The sequence below is a fragment of the Nelusetta ayraudi genome, unplaced genomic scaffold (genome assembly GCF_046127955.1).
Source record: "Nelusetta ayraudi isolate G7.1 ecotype Tasmania unplaced genomic scaffold, CSIRO-AGI_Nayr_v1 ptg000011l, whole genome shotgun sequence".
Lineage (NCBI taxonomy): Eukaryota > Metazoa > Chordata > Actinopteri > Tetraodontiformes > Monacanthidae > Nelusetta > Nelusetta ayraudi.
Genome location: NW_027466061.1, coordinates 8,907,778 through 8,921,884, shown reverse-complemented (window position 1 = coordinate 8,921,884; position 14,107 = coordinate 8,907,778). Strand labels below are relative to the sequence as shown.

General features: G+C 46.2%; 1 protein-coding gene across 1 annotated transcript in view; it reads left to right on the top strand.

The window, feature by feature from the left end:
- The window catches only part of cdh24b (cadherin 24, type 2b), a 91,622-nt gene that overhangs the window by 8,844 nt on the left and 68,671 nt on the right, over positions 1 to 14,107 (top strand). The window lies entirely within an intron of this gene.

Here is a 14,107-nt window from a genome sequence, read left to right as displayed (position 1 = left end):
AAAAATAGGAGCCTCGGAGAGAGCAAGCAGTTAAATATCGTTTTATCGCCAGCCCCGGCGGAGGCCGCATTCAAATGTGCCTCCGTGCAGAGCTGCTACGTGATCACAAGGAAAAAAAATAATAGACGACTGAGGCAACAAGGCGACAGGAGAGGTGGGGGTGGGGGGCGAGAGGGGAAGGGGGGTGGGAGGGGGGCACTGTGGAGTCTATTAAAGATGGAAGTCAAAGGAAGCGCAGCCGCCTTTTCTCTCCTTTACTTCCAATCCTCCTCCTCCCTTTATAGCCGCTGTTTCATCTCGGGATAATGTCGAACAAATCAGCAAAGTGAGCATGTGAATCCAGAGCGCTGCTCCCATGCAAAAAAATAAAGCAAAAGAAAAAGCACTATTTTATCTGTATGAACAGCTTAGCATACATCGGGGCCCACGTATAAAATAAATGTATCCTGACTCACCAAATGGAATGTTTCCTTAATCCTTTGGATTTATCTGATGCATCCATTTGGTAAAAAGCCCGGAGGAAGTGTTTGAAAATGGAATCATTCTTCTGCCTGTAAGATTTCTGTTGATTTAGATTGCCTTTTTTTTTTTACTGCTAGTTTTGCCAGGTTGATAAATTTGAGGCTTTTCAGCTGGCTGCTAAAGCAACACCTGTTTTCTTGCCTAAGCCAGTCAGGAGTAAAAAGAAAACATGTTTACCACAAAAACAAACAAACAAACAAACAAAACAAAACATTTGGTCTTGTTCTTTTCTCTCATTTTATTTTGCCACAGTTGCTTTCTGCTTTCTTTCCCCCTCACCTAACCCTTCCGGCAGTCCCTTCCTGCTTTATAGGAACCAAACTAGCTGTAAAGTTTGTGAAATTGTCCTTAAATATACCAAGAGGGGATGAAGAAGAGATACAGAAAGAAAGCCAAAGTCCTGCTGAAAGTATCTGCTGATAAGTTGATTAGCTTGTGCTTTAGCATAAGCTACTGGTGCCCTGTGGCAAGAAGGTGCTGCGTTATTGTCCCTGCTATCAGTGCATTAATGTAAAAATTTTTTTTTTTCTTTTTAGTTATGAAGTTAGAAAAACTCCAAAATATTGCTGTAAGACCAGCTGAAAAGGCTGTCCATTGCAGACTGTTTATTAGAAGTACAGATATGCCTGGAAATGTGCAGCGGTCGGTGCACAGCCTTTGCAACGCACTGCATGAAGAGGTATTTATTCCATCACCCCAGGCTGAATTGTCAAGGTTAGCGGTGTCAGAGGACCGAAGAAGAGCGTTTGACCCGGCCGCAGCACCTAGTGACACCTAGCGTGCAAGCCAAGCTGGCCTAGTCTTTAATTTATGCGCTGCCCAGTTTGAGCTCTGCGCTCGCGACCTTGAGCTGAAACTCGGCTGCCTCCATCGGCCCCGAAGGCGGCAGCGAGTCGGGGAGGGCGGAGGGCAGGGCCAGAGAGGAGGGCAGGGGGAGGCCAGAGAGGACAAGCAGGAGTCACAAGTCGGCACGGGGGAGGAGAGTGTGCCTGTGTGTGCCTGTGTGTGTCTGTGTGTGTGTGTGTGTGTGTGTGTGTGTGAGGGGGGGAAAGGGCAGTGGCTGCGGGTTGACACAAATCACCCTCAGGCAGCTTCGGTGCAACAGATTATTGCAGTTTATCAGGAGGATCTGGCCAGTCAATCATCTCTGTTGCTAAACACGCCTGATTCCAACTCATAAATAAGCCGCCGTGGTGGCGGCACCAGCAGCAGCAGCAGCAGCAGCAGCAGCAGCAGCAGCAGCAGCAGCAGCAGCAGCAGCAGCCGCTCTCCGGCTCTCTGGTGTGGTTCATTATTAATGTCTGGATTGGGAGCCACTGGAGCTGCGTTAAATGAGGTGCGACGGGTTGTCTGTTCCCACTTTTAGCGCTTTTTACAAAGCCGCCTCGGCGCCGCAGAAAATATCAACGTGTTGCCGTAATGGACCAAATTCTGTGAAAGTTTGTTATTTAAATGTGCACAAGACTATTTCCAGCTGGATTGCTTATTTTTTTTTCAGTCAGATGAAGTGATCGATTTAAACCTCCACAGGGTGAAAATGACATTGTTTTCTGACTTTGGCCTGTCGGTGAACTGGCTATAGGAATTAGTCAAGCCCATTTGATACTTCTGCTGGGAAATCATATCGATTTTAGCAGGAGATTTTAGCAGGACGCTGCAAACAGAGGGCTAAATATGCCCCTTTCAAGGCATGAGTCCAGCATTTTTATTTACCTTCAGTGTATTTATTGTTAATGAATCACAGAAGCTGGTCTACGGGAGGCAGGGATGAAAAGTGAAGATCTTCAGTTTAATATATTCAGTTTCATGTGTGGTTTGATCAGCCATTTAACAGCTGGGTTTAGTGAGCCAGTTTCAGGTTTTATTAATGAGGAAATTATTACACATGTTGTGTTGTTGAGGATAATAGTCCAATTTTATTTCGTCATTATTGTGCTAATTTTGAATATTTCATTGTTGATTTGTGAATAAACTGTTTTAAAGCTGAATCCATTTTGAACTGTCGACTGCATTTTTTACACGTCGAGCAAAAGAGGAAGCAGACAGGAAGATGATCAGGACACCTGACAGACGTGAGCCTAGCGCTGGTTTTTCTTTGGCTGTTTTTGAAAAGATTCTCCTCCACGCTCAGCAGCGTGTTTTGGTGTTGACTCATGAAGCATGCACAGTGTTTTTAGGAGGTTTTTTTTTGGGCTTGGGTTAACACGACCACCTGCTGGGCCCAAAAAGGAACCAGTGTGAAGCAGAGACGGGGGGCACTGCAGCGCGCTCCGCAGGAAGATGTTTGAAATGCTCTTTCAAATCCAGCCATTTCATTCACTGTTGATTTGAAAACATGGATCAGGGCGGCTTAAAACATCTCCCCATCATACAGAACAGCATTCTTTGATAGGTTTGTTCTGAGGACTTATCAGCCCGTGTAAATGTGATTTGTTTATTTGCTTGTTTTTTTGTTTTTTTTCCGCATGCACAATAGTTGGCGTGAGGCGGGGGGAGGTTCAGGGCAGGCGGCAGGGTCAGAGCCAGCTGAGCAGCGTAGACAGGGAGGAGGAGAGGGTGAAGGGGAGGCGGGGACAGAGGTGAGGAAGTGTGAGAGGATGGGATGGGAGGGGAGCGGCGGGGAGGGGAGGGGCCTGCTGACAGATGGAGACAAGCGCAGGTTAATATTTATGTGCGTTGATCTGAGGCTCACCGCAGATCCTTCAAACAGGCACACGCATTATTGATAAAGCATGAAATATACATGAAACAACATGCATATGAACATACACTGAACTCACACCTGCACTGTGGCACCCAAGTGTGATATACAGAAATGGCCCTGCGAGCCTTTCCCTCCATTTCATCATAGTAGCTGTTTGATCAAACACCCCCGGAATTTTAAAGGCCCCAGTGTTTTATTGTAATAAAACCTTCTGCTGAAACTTGGAAAAAACATTTTTTCCTAAGGCATTAAAAATGGACACATTGTATCTGGAGCCAAACCTGACAGCACTTTAACAATCCAGCCAAGACCGCCGACACTCTTTTCACTTTATTTTAACCTTAAAATCAGCAGAAATGCTGCCAAACTCTCAGTCTTGACTGTACTGACAACTGAACACAGCTGCGGCTGTGAAACCAAAACCTTTGAGTGGTCCGACACTGAACCAACAATCAAAGAAGGGCGTCGCTTGCGTCAGAGCTCCTCGTCGCTGGCAGCCGGCGATTGTTTTGTACCGGCTGTATTTTAAAACGAGACCAAAGCGACCTTTAAGACGGTGCTGGAAAACAAAGCAGACAAAACCGTAATGGGGTGGGAAAAAAAATCTCTTTTTGTTGTTGCCCAGTGCTTTTTTTTCTTGCCTTGTACGCGTAAACACACTCAGACGCAGGGCTCTGGCGGCGGCCTCGGCGGTAAAGAGCCGTTCCTCTGGGCAGTGGCACGCAACGGTGGCATACATGTGGGCGATTTGCCCTTTAAATGTACAGCAGCGAGTGGAGCCTCCAATGGCCTTTCCCCAGCTCGTCTCCCTCCACTGATAATATGATCTGAAGTGTTCGCCGACAGCGGCCCCAGCAATAAAACGCATAAAACAGTTGCCAGGACAAACGGCCGTGTACATACACACACACACTCGCACACACTTGCACACACGGGCTGATTATTCTAATAAAACGTAGGATTTGCATACTGGCAGGCTAAAAGCAGAGTTTTGTCCTGAATAATGGATGGCGAAGGCAGAGACCAGTGGCGAGACGCGTCGTGGCGCTAAAGGAAAAGTCTAATACAGATGAATAATGAATGTTCTGCTGCTGGGGGCAGGGGGTATAGTGATGTGTGTGCTAGGAAGTGTGTGAGCTAAAACACAGAGGGCAGTCGCCCACTCTGCATTCGATCAGATGACAATAAGGCAACAGGTCCACCAAACAGCTGGATTAGAAAGGGGCGAACCGGCAAACTATCGGTGGCGAATCAATGCTGAACGATTCACCGATGACTTACTGGAACCGCAGAGCCGCTGCAAGGACCCGTTCATACCGGCATTCAGGTGCGTCCTCCCATTGTACTTCCTGGTACCTGTATTTCCTGGAAGCTTGTGGGCCAAGCGTGGCAGCGCAAATGTAATCCATGTGGTTCAGCGCTGAGCAGCGTAGTCGATGTTTTCACCTCTAATCCGTCTGTAAAGCACAAAACACTTCTGTTCTCGTGCACATTTCCACGGCAACACAAGATACGCAGCGCAACGCAGGAAGTCACCCGGCACGCTGGCTGTCAGGAGCCATCACTGAAGGTTCAGACAGAGTACAGGGAGACTTGTCACACTACGATGGTCTCTGTCGGAGTCACAAGTGCTCCGTTTGGGTGGGCGGGGTTTAAAGCGAGCCCGTCTGCGTGAGTTCCAGGCGGACGGAGACGACGGCTGAAACGAGGCTCCCGTTGGCTAATCTGTCCTCAGTCTCGGCTGTCTGGTGTCGGCAGAGAAGATTTTGGGGAAGCTGTCAACTCAAACACTTGTCACACAAATGCAGGCTCCTCACGACTGTGGCACCATTTTAAAAGGGAAGTTAACGGAACAAAAGAAGAAGAAAGTCTGAAGTGGTGTAAAGTTTATTGGCTGGAAGCGTCAAATCCACCAACACACAAATGTCCATCATGTAAAATCCAATTTATTGATACTTTCTCGTGTGTAAACAATCGATTTGAGCCTTGTTGTAAAACCGATCGAGGGGCATCGTTATCAGACGGCACCCGGTCGGATTCGATTAAGACCTCATGTTCGGTCTGACGGCGCAGGTTCCTCTCTTCCAGTGTCTCCTCTTCTTCTTCTTCTTCTTCTCTTCCTTTGTCTTCTCCTTCTTTTGTGGCATGAAAAGAAACTGAAAAACCCGGCGCCGCATGCAGACGCTCTGCAGTCGTTTGTAATGAATGCCTAACAATCACAGCGCGCGTTTGAATAAAGCCCTTTGTCGCACGGATATCTCATTTAAATTAGAAAGTGTCTGATTTGACTGGAAACTCTTTAGGAGTGCGAACGTGCGAGAAAGTAGCCCGCTTTTAATTTGAAAGGTGGCTTTTAGCGAGGATGAAAGAGCATATTTTCTTCTATTAATGCCAAAAATGGATTGTGGGTCGAGGTATTAGCTGTTTTTTTTTCTATTTCCAAAGAAGTGACATATTAATCATGCAGGGGATGGATTTTCCTTCCCCCCCCCCCGCTTTCTTTAAACAGTTCAGCATAATTTTCCGACTCCTCGTCTCAAAGCAGTCATTTCCATGCAGCCCCTCGCCAGGAAAAAACACTTGTGCCCTTAATCCCACCCTGGAATTTTTAGAGACATCACAGCACACGGCAAACATGTTGTTAATGTGTGGCGGCGGGGGAGGCACGTGACTACGATCATTTTTTTTAAAGGTCCCAGATGGCGAAGCGAGCGGAGACGTCAGCGGAACCGAACTGGAGTCGACCCGTAGAGATGTTGACTTTAATTATTAGCTGCCGCAGAGATGCTGGCATCCTCCTTAATCGCTCCACACTTCCTGGCCTGCTCTCAACTGTCTCTTCCCACTTCCGTTTCAGCCGCTGCTGACGCACGCATGTGCACACACACACACACACACACACACACACACACACACACGTAGATTCTTAGTTACATCTTGGCTTCTTGTCCACCCGGTGCAGCAGCTGTGCCAAGTGGAGGCTCACTGAGGCCAGAGGGAGTCTCAGAGTCATTAGACCACTTCCTTTAAAGTTATTGCTACCAGCACGCGCACACTTACACACACGCACGCACGCACACACACACACACACACACACACCCTTGTATAACCACCTGGAGCTATGAACTAAACAGTGTCGTGCACAACAAACAAGCTCCGCAACCACATCTGACAAGCTCGATGTGCCAGGGAGGATCTTTAATATGCCGCAGAGGCACGGATCACGTCCGCCTGGAAAAGAGCCCACAGAAGTCGTTTTGGAAAGGAGCCTCATCTAAGACGGGTGGAGCAGATTTAAAGTCTCTGCGCGTTTGACAAGACTGCATCCAAAAAGCCCCTTCAGGAGTAGCGATGGAACGTGTTTCTAAAGCGAGATCGCAGGAGGACGACCAGCTCTCGCAAGAGCGCAGGCTTAATGGACGATGGCGACCTTGAACGCAATTTTGAGTCTGTTGGAGCATTAAATACAGAAAAAACTCTGTTTATTTATTATAAATGGTTATGTTTACTATTTCATTGTTTCCATCATTACAAACAGTAAAATCTAAGTGGAATAGAACATGTATTTATAGTCCTTATATCGTGTATTATATATAATATATTGTTATATTGTATTATATATTGTCATATTGGTGTGATCTGATCTACTGGGTGCGACTGGGGGTTTGAAACTGAATCCGACAGCTTTCAAGCGGAGCTGCGACGACAAGACGGCAGGCAGTTCGCTCGTCAGTGCACGTCGCTGCACTTGCAGGGCTCAGATGGCGTCCACACTGCAGCCACTGCTGACTTTAACAAGCCTGCAGCAGCTTCCTGTTTTTGGCCGCAGGTCCCGCCTCTTCCTGCTCGGAGGAAGGTGACCGTTGGGGTTTTATTCCGACTGGCTTAAAGCAGCTCAGACAGTGAACTTCACACACACTGGCCGCATCCAAAACCTTTTTTGCTGCCTTTTTCTTTTATTTCCATGACGGGCCTCTTTTCTCCAAGTGTTTCTCTGAATCAGTGGGTGTGCAGCAAATGAATTGGCTGGCCCCTGTGGTTCCTGTGGCCTCGGTGGCCCTGGTGGCTCCTGTGGCTCCAGCGCTGCCTGCTGCTCTCAGCAGGAAATAACATGCACAGCATCCAGTGGGTTTCAGAATATGACGCAATGCACTTTTAAAGATTATCAATGAGATTGACAACCACGTCCTCACCGTCTCCTCATTATCAACAATTCTATAATTATCTAACTTCATAATATCAAGTGTTACAGTAGAATATATCAAGGAGGTGCAATACATTTGAAGGCTTTCAGCGAGTGCAACAACTTTCTTTTCAGTCTCGTCTGTTGTTTCTTTTACTTGGTCTGAAACTTTCTTAACTGTCCACCAAAGAAGCCCAATCCAAATGTTGTCGTAGACAATATAATGATAATAAATAGCATTTCTATTCCACTAATATTTAGTATTTGTGAAGACAGACACAATCAGATAGCAAACATAATCATTTCTAATAAATGAATAGAGTTTTTCTGTATTTATTGCTGCAAGCGTGAATCTTTTTTGCCAAAAGAAACTCAAAATTAAACTATTTGACATGATTCTAGGTCACCGCTGTCCATTAAGCCTGCGCTCCTGCGAGAGTTTGTTGTCCTCCTGCCATCTCACTTTTCTCCAAATGTTCCTATGAATCGGTGGGTGTTCAGCAAATGAATTTGCCTGGACCCTGCGGGCCCTGTGCCGCCCAGCACTCCCTGCCGCTTCCTGGCTCATTTAAGAGGACCAGCAGCTGTGTTTCAATTCACAGAATTACCTGCAACCTCTTTCTTTTCTTTCTCAGTGACATTTGAACATTATTGAAAGTTCTCACATTGAAGGTGATTAATAGGTGGGTTATTCTCAAATCTGGCAGTGCAACCTGCTGCAAACTGCCCCAAACCTCTTGTGGGGATTGAACTTTGGCGCCAGGGGACAAATGAACGCAGGCGTCTCACTTGAGCTGCCAGATGATTTTTTTTTTTGTCCTGCACAGGTCATAACCTCACCTCCTGTCCAGTCTGTTATCAGGAACCATCCATACACACACGCATACAGACAAACACACTTTCACGCACAGGCTGAATACACTAGGCAAAACAAACATCCACATTCATTAAGTTAACGCACAGCTGCGGGGAAAAAGGTGCATTTTCCTCCTGTTTTCTTGATTTATTGTGCTGCAGAAATGTGAATTTGTGTGTGTTTGTGTGTGTGTGTGTGTGTGTGTGTGTGTGTGTGTGCTTGTGTGTGTGTGGTATATTAGTTATCTGAGTGATTTGAAGGTTGGCACGGACTAGTTTCCCCCTTTTGCTCAGTGATTTATGATTATCACAAAAATATGAAATTGAGTATATGAGCGCGAGCATATTACCTTATGATAATATAAGTAATTGAGGAGATTTAGGAGTCGGCCTGCTTCACGCGCAGTGGTTGGCGGGGAAAATGGAAAGTGGCAGCCTATCCAGCAGAGATCGCTCACCGAGCCGAGGTGACAACGTCAGTAAATTGGACTCTCGTGGCCGGTGGCTTCATATTGTTTGGCTCCTGATATATTTGATGGTATATCAGGGGGGATATGAAACACCGGAGTTATGAGATGTCATATTATTCAAGTTAAACGGATGTGAAATATGGTGATAGCCACCTGCGTCGTAATGTTGTTTGGGTGTTTTTGCACGCGGGCCGACGGCTGAAATATGTTTCCGGGCGGAGCCACCTCAACGTGGCCATAAAACATCATAGCTGTTTTTATCCGCTTAAGTGCGTTTCTTTTTTTTTTCTTTCTTATACTTTCCCATTAATCTTGGAGGAGCGGCGGAGGGTGAGAGGTCGTCTTTAAATGGATTTGGCTTCCTACTGCTCCAGAGTGACTCCGAGCGGTGCCTTCAATCAGCCATGCCGCCGCCGCTCGCTGTGGTAATGACGGTCTGGGCTTCATGAAGGAGCTCGTTAAGTCCCCTCGTTAAGCTCCGGGGCCATTAACACTTTGATTGTTAGCGGCACTATGTGAAGGAGAGAGGCTGTGGGGAGTGGGCTCCTGTGGTGGTCCTGACCGGTCAGGTGGTTTTTAGCCAATTGGCCCCGGTCTGAGTGGAGGAAGGGCTGAGACTTGAACCTGCTGCCAAGAGACGCGATCCAACTCTGTTCAAGTTGACAACTTCAGTAATCACACAGCGGCCTGCCTCCCTTCCCATCGACTTTACCGCCACTGCAATGTGTTGGTTGCCTGTTGGTGCTGCTCGATGGATTGGTGACAACTCATCCAGGGGTTTCCTGAGTACTCAGTGGGGCTTTTAATGGCCAGCTCAACTCTGCTGTCAATTAGGTCCTGTCCACACGGGAACGTTTTTTGGTGGAAACGGTAAAGTATTTAACCGTTACGGCGTTTCGTCCATATGGCAACAGCGTTTTGGGTCCACCGAAACGGTATTTTTTGACAACGGGTCCCAGAGTGGGAAAATCCGACAACGCTGTTTCGTCGTTGTCATATCGTTGCCATCTGGACAGTGAAAACGGCTTTTCCTTGTAAAACGATGATGTCATCGCACCGTCACCGTCATGACATCCGGAAAAAAACAAGACATGCCATGCGGCAGCAGCGGCACAAACAATAACGATGGCGGCGAGCGGATTTGTAATCCAGTGTGACATGTAGTAGTAATTCCACCTCACCGTCGGTCCACACAAGAGACTCAGGGCCAGATCCACAAAGCATTTGCACGGCTTTTGCGCCAGAAAATCCGTGTAAACAGCGCCAAAAACGGTGATTCCGATCCACAGAGGGGACGCAAACGTGAAAATGGCCGCAAAATGCGCCGAGGCGCAGGTAGCGGCAGGGTTGCGCCAGACTGATTTGAATGTATTTAAATGAGTCATTACACGCAAAATGAACCCCCCTTCTATGCAAATATGCCTCATTCAAACAGCGGCAGATCCAGAAAGAGTTTGCGCTCGTGTCCGCACGCAGTTTGACAGACGCAAACACCGCAAGCCAAAACCAGGCGCAGTTTCTGCCTGTCCAAGTGTGTCTGGCTTCTGAGTGAAACTTTCCTCTCTGAAAAGCCTGAAATATGTATATGGCTCCCCAAATCTTATATATAGATCGGCATAGACTACAGTATATATGCCAATATTTTAGATAGGCTATGAAAAATACAAATGGTACTCAGGTGTTGGTGACTAACGTGTCTTGTGTCTTGACTTTCTTTCCATTATGGCAGCAGTCTTGGTAGACGGAGGAGGCATCGTACTGCCAGGAGCACAGGAGCGCTTTTATCCTCGCAGAGTTTCACTGTCAAACACACGCACTCACCAACAACCTTTGGCGCAAACTGCTCTCAGGTTGCCAGACCGCAGCATTCGCACCTGTTTCAGGCAAACCTTTGTGGATACCCGCATTTGTGGCGCAAATTGCAGCCGCAATCTCGCCGCAAAACGCGACGCATTTTAGCGCTGCGCGCCCTTCTTTGAGGATCTACCCCAAAGTTTTTTCCCTCCACTCGCCATTGTTTCTTTTTCGTGTTTGGCGTGTAGCGGAAATGGGCTTATTTTTATTTTCTGGGTCCGTTGCCTTTGTCAGCGTCTGTTAACAGCGCCACGTTTCGGTGTGGCATACGCATTACATCGTTTTCACCCACCGTTCCATTTCCATCTGCCAGCGTGTGGACGCGACTTTTTTCGACCCCGGGAAAGAAAAAAAAAACGGTAACGTTCCCGTGTGGATAGGGCCTTCATGTTGCACCGTATGCTGCAAACGCTGCGTCACTGTTTAATGCAGCAGCTGCAGGAGTTCAGTTGACTGACTTTACCAAGCTCATGCTTTATATATTTGGCCAATATACAGTACATTGATGGCCAACACAAGATTTCAGATGCTTATGACAGAGGCTTTTAACTTCTAGGAATTCCTGGAAAACCAGAAAATCGAAATGATTTAAGCGGGCATTGAAATGTTGAACTTTCTCCATTTTTTTTTTTTTTTTTTTTCATTTGTCTTTTTTGTCAACTCACTTTTTGGGCACTGGAAGCATTAGTTGCACTCTTGTATTTATCACAAGCCATATCACTGTCGCAACAACAAATTCCCTACAAATATCGTCAAAAGTGGTCAAAGAGATTTTTGAGGATTTCTTTGTGCAACGGATTGTTGCTCGCAGGTGGATGGAAGGGGAGGCTGTCTGAGTGGAGTTTGGCAGCTGCAGGCAGTTTCTTTTTTAAATTGCAAAATAGTTTGTACTTGTACACCCAAAAAAAATGTCCCCCAGCTTCCAGGTGCGCTTCTAGTTTAGCCGCCTGCGTATCGTTCCCAAAAGAGTTTCTTTAGTCTGTTTTGTCTCACAACAGATGGTGGAAATTAACAAGAGTCTTTTTGATATATTGGTCTAAGGAGAAAAAGAGAGCGTTTTAGCTGCAATACCTGCTGGTACCACAAGGGCAACTCCTTCTGCGTGTGCTTTTAGGCCTCCAAAGGGAAAGCAGGAGATGTTTTGTGTGGGTTTTCTCAAACGTTTTTTACGTCAGTAATTCCTCCAATCAATAAAATTCACAGCAGTCGTCCAGGTTGATCGGTTTGGACTGAAGAGCTGTAAGATTTCAAACACGGCTCTGTGTATCACCTGGAGCCTTATGCTTTCTCCCCCACTTCACCGTCTCTGCATAGGTTAACCTTTGTTGCATTCATGTTTATTTATTAGACAAATAGATAACGCAATCCTTACATCTACTTGATCTTATTTACAATTATGTTAACGTTAAACATGTCAAGATATAGTACGTGTGCATTTGGGTTGTTTTAATTGAAAACTTGCTGTTCCGACTTGCACTTTTGGGTTTATAATGGAGCTGCGACGCCGTTGGAAACATCTGTTCTGTGTTTTTGCGTACTTTAAATATTTTTTATCCCCCTCAGCTATCATGCGTAATTTGCTGAGAAGTCTTGAGAATTGTCGGCCTTGTGAACTGACAGGTGTTGAAACGCACGAAAACACCTCCGTCACTCTTTTTCATTGGGCGGTTTTGCATATCAATCATTTGCCGGGCAGTGCACTTTAGTTTTTTTTTAAAGCCTCTCATAAGAAAAAATAAAAATCCATTCATCCGTAGTACTTTCCCTCAGCAGCTTTGCATTGTAATTTAGTCCTCTCCTGTCTGAGCGATTGAATGCCCACTTGCAGACCGGCTGAATTGACTGTTTGCGAAGTAACGTTTTGACTGGTCGCTGTTGCGCCTATTAACAGAGACATGAGCTCAGCGAGAGCGATTAAAGACTGTCACTCCAACTGGACAGTCATGTTTCCGTTGACTGCTCTGGTGTGTCAGAACGCCTGAGTGCCTTCCCACCATACAGCTGGAACATGTCGCTCTGCACATGTTCCACAGCTTGTTCTTAAAAAAAGTGTCTGTGTGTCGCTTCACCATTCAGGTTAAAAAAAAGAAGAAGAAACATTTCTCTTGGCAGCTAAACCTTGAAACTTGGCCAAGGAGACAAACTTGTAAGAAGAAGAAAAATGCTTCATGGATTCATTTATTTATTTATTTATTTATTTATTTATTTATTTTACATTTCGCAAGGGGTTTGGTTTGTTGGTCTTGTTGTATTTTTTCCACAAAAAACAGTATTTTTCACAATTGAAAAACGTGTTGCGGCCTGGTAGCATCAAGTCATCCACATAATCTTTGTGGTTTTGCACTTTCCTTGAAGCTCACAGCAGCGAGCTTCAAGGAAAGTGCAAAAAAAAGGAAGACAATTCTGATTCTGTCGATGGGAGAATAATTGGACAAAAAGCGAGTCCAAGTCCATCTCCATCACTTGGAAGGCTTCTGGCTCCACACTGGCTTTACTTTCCTGCAGGTTCAAAATTAAGATGCTTTTTTTGACAAGAAAGCCCAGTTCCAGTTAGGTTAATCTATTTTCAATAAAATATGCTGCAAAGAACAGATTTTTAGTGTTGAAGCTTTCAACTTCTTTTCCAAATATTCACTCATTTTGAATCAGTCACTCAATCTGAACATTTTAACTTTGACAGGCACAAATACATGTTGTGAATGAAGAGGGCACGATGAGGAGATTTTCCACATCATCGTCGGCCCGTTTCAAGGTCCTTGGCTCGAGCGAATGCGGAATTCAAACATTTGCATCTTCATTTGAATAAAGGAATCTTAAAGTAAAGTGGAAGCTATTTTTTCTTTCATCTCACTTCGGACATTGTGACAAATTGTTCCCCCAGTTTTGTCTTTCAACTTCTCCCAGGCAGCCTGAATTTATGATTGCCTTCACAGCAGCGATAAACAACATTGTCAACATCCATACTTATCGTTTACCCCCCGGAAAGTGGACGGCAGCATTCCTTTTTTTCTTTTTTCTACCCCCTTGAAAAATTGCGTTCCTCAAAGTAAATGAGCGTTTGGATCCACAGCATCTATTCTCATTGCTTTTTTTCTTATTTTTCTGTGTTCGTGAGATGTGCTTAGCTGTTGCCACGCAACAATGCTCTTGTCAGACGCTCCCCCCCCCCCCCCCCCCCCCCCCCCCCCACACACACACACACACACACACACACACACACAGTCCTTCTCAGACGTCTCTCCTCGATTCTTCCTGACTAAAGTCACGGCTCCACGCTCTCCTGTGGCTCGGTGGGCTCTGTTAGCGACCCACTACAGTTATCCAACCCACGTGGGGGACTGGGCTAATGAGATTGAGTCCTGACGTGATGCAGCATCCCTCCCTCTCTTCGGGGACGGCGGACATTGCCGAGATACTATGCCTCCTCTCAGTGCTGGAGGGGCCGCAGGACTCTCTCCTCATCTTGCTTCTGCGGGGTCCCAGCAGGCGTCGATCCACCATGGCCCCTCTGGCACTGG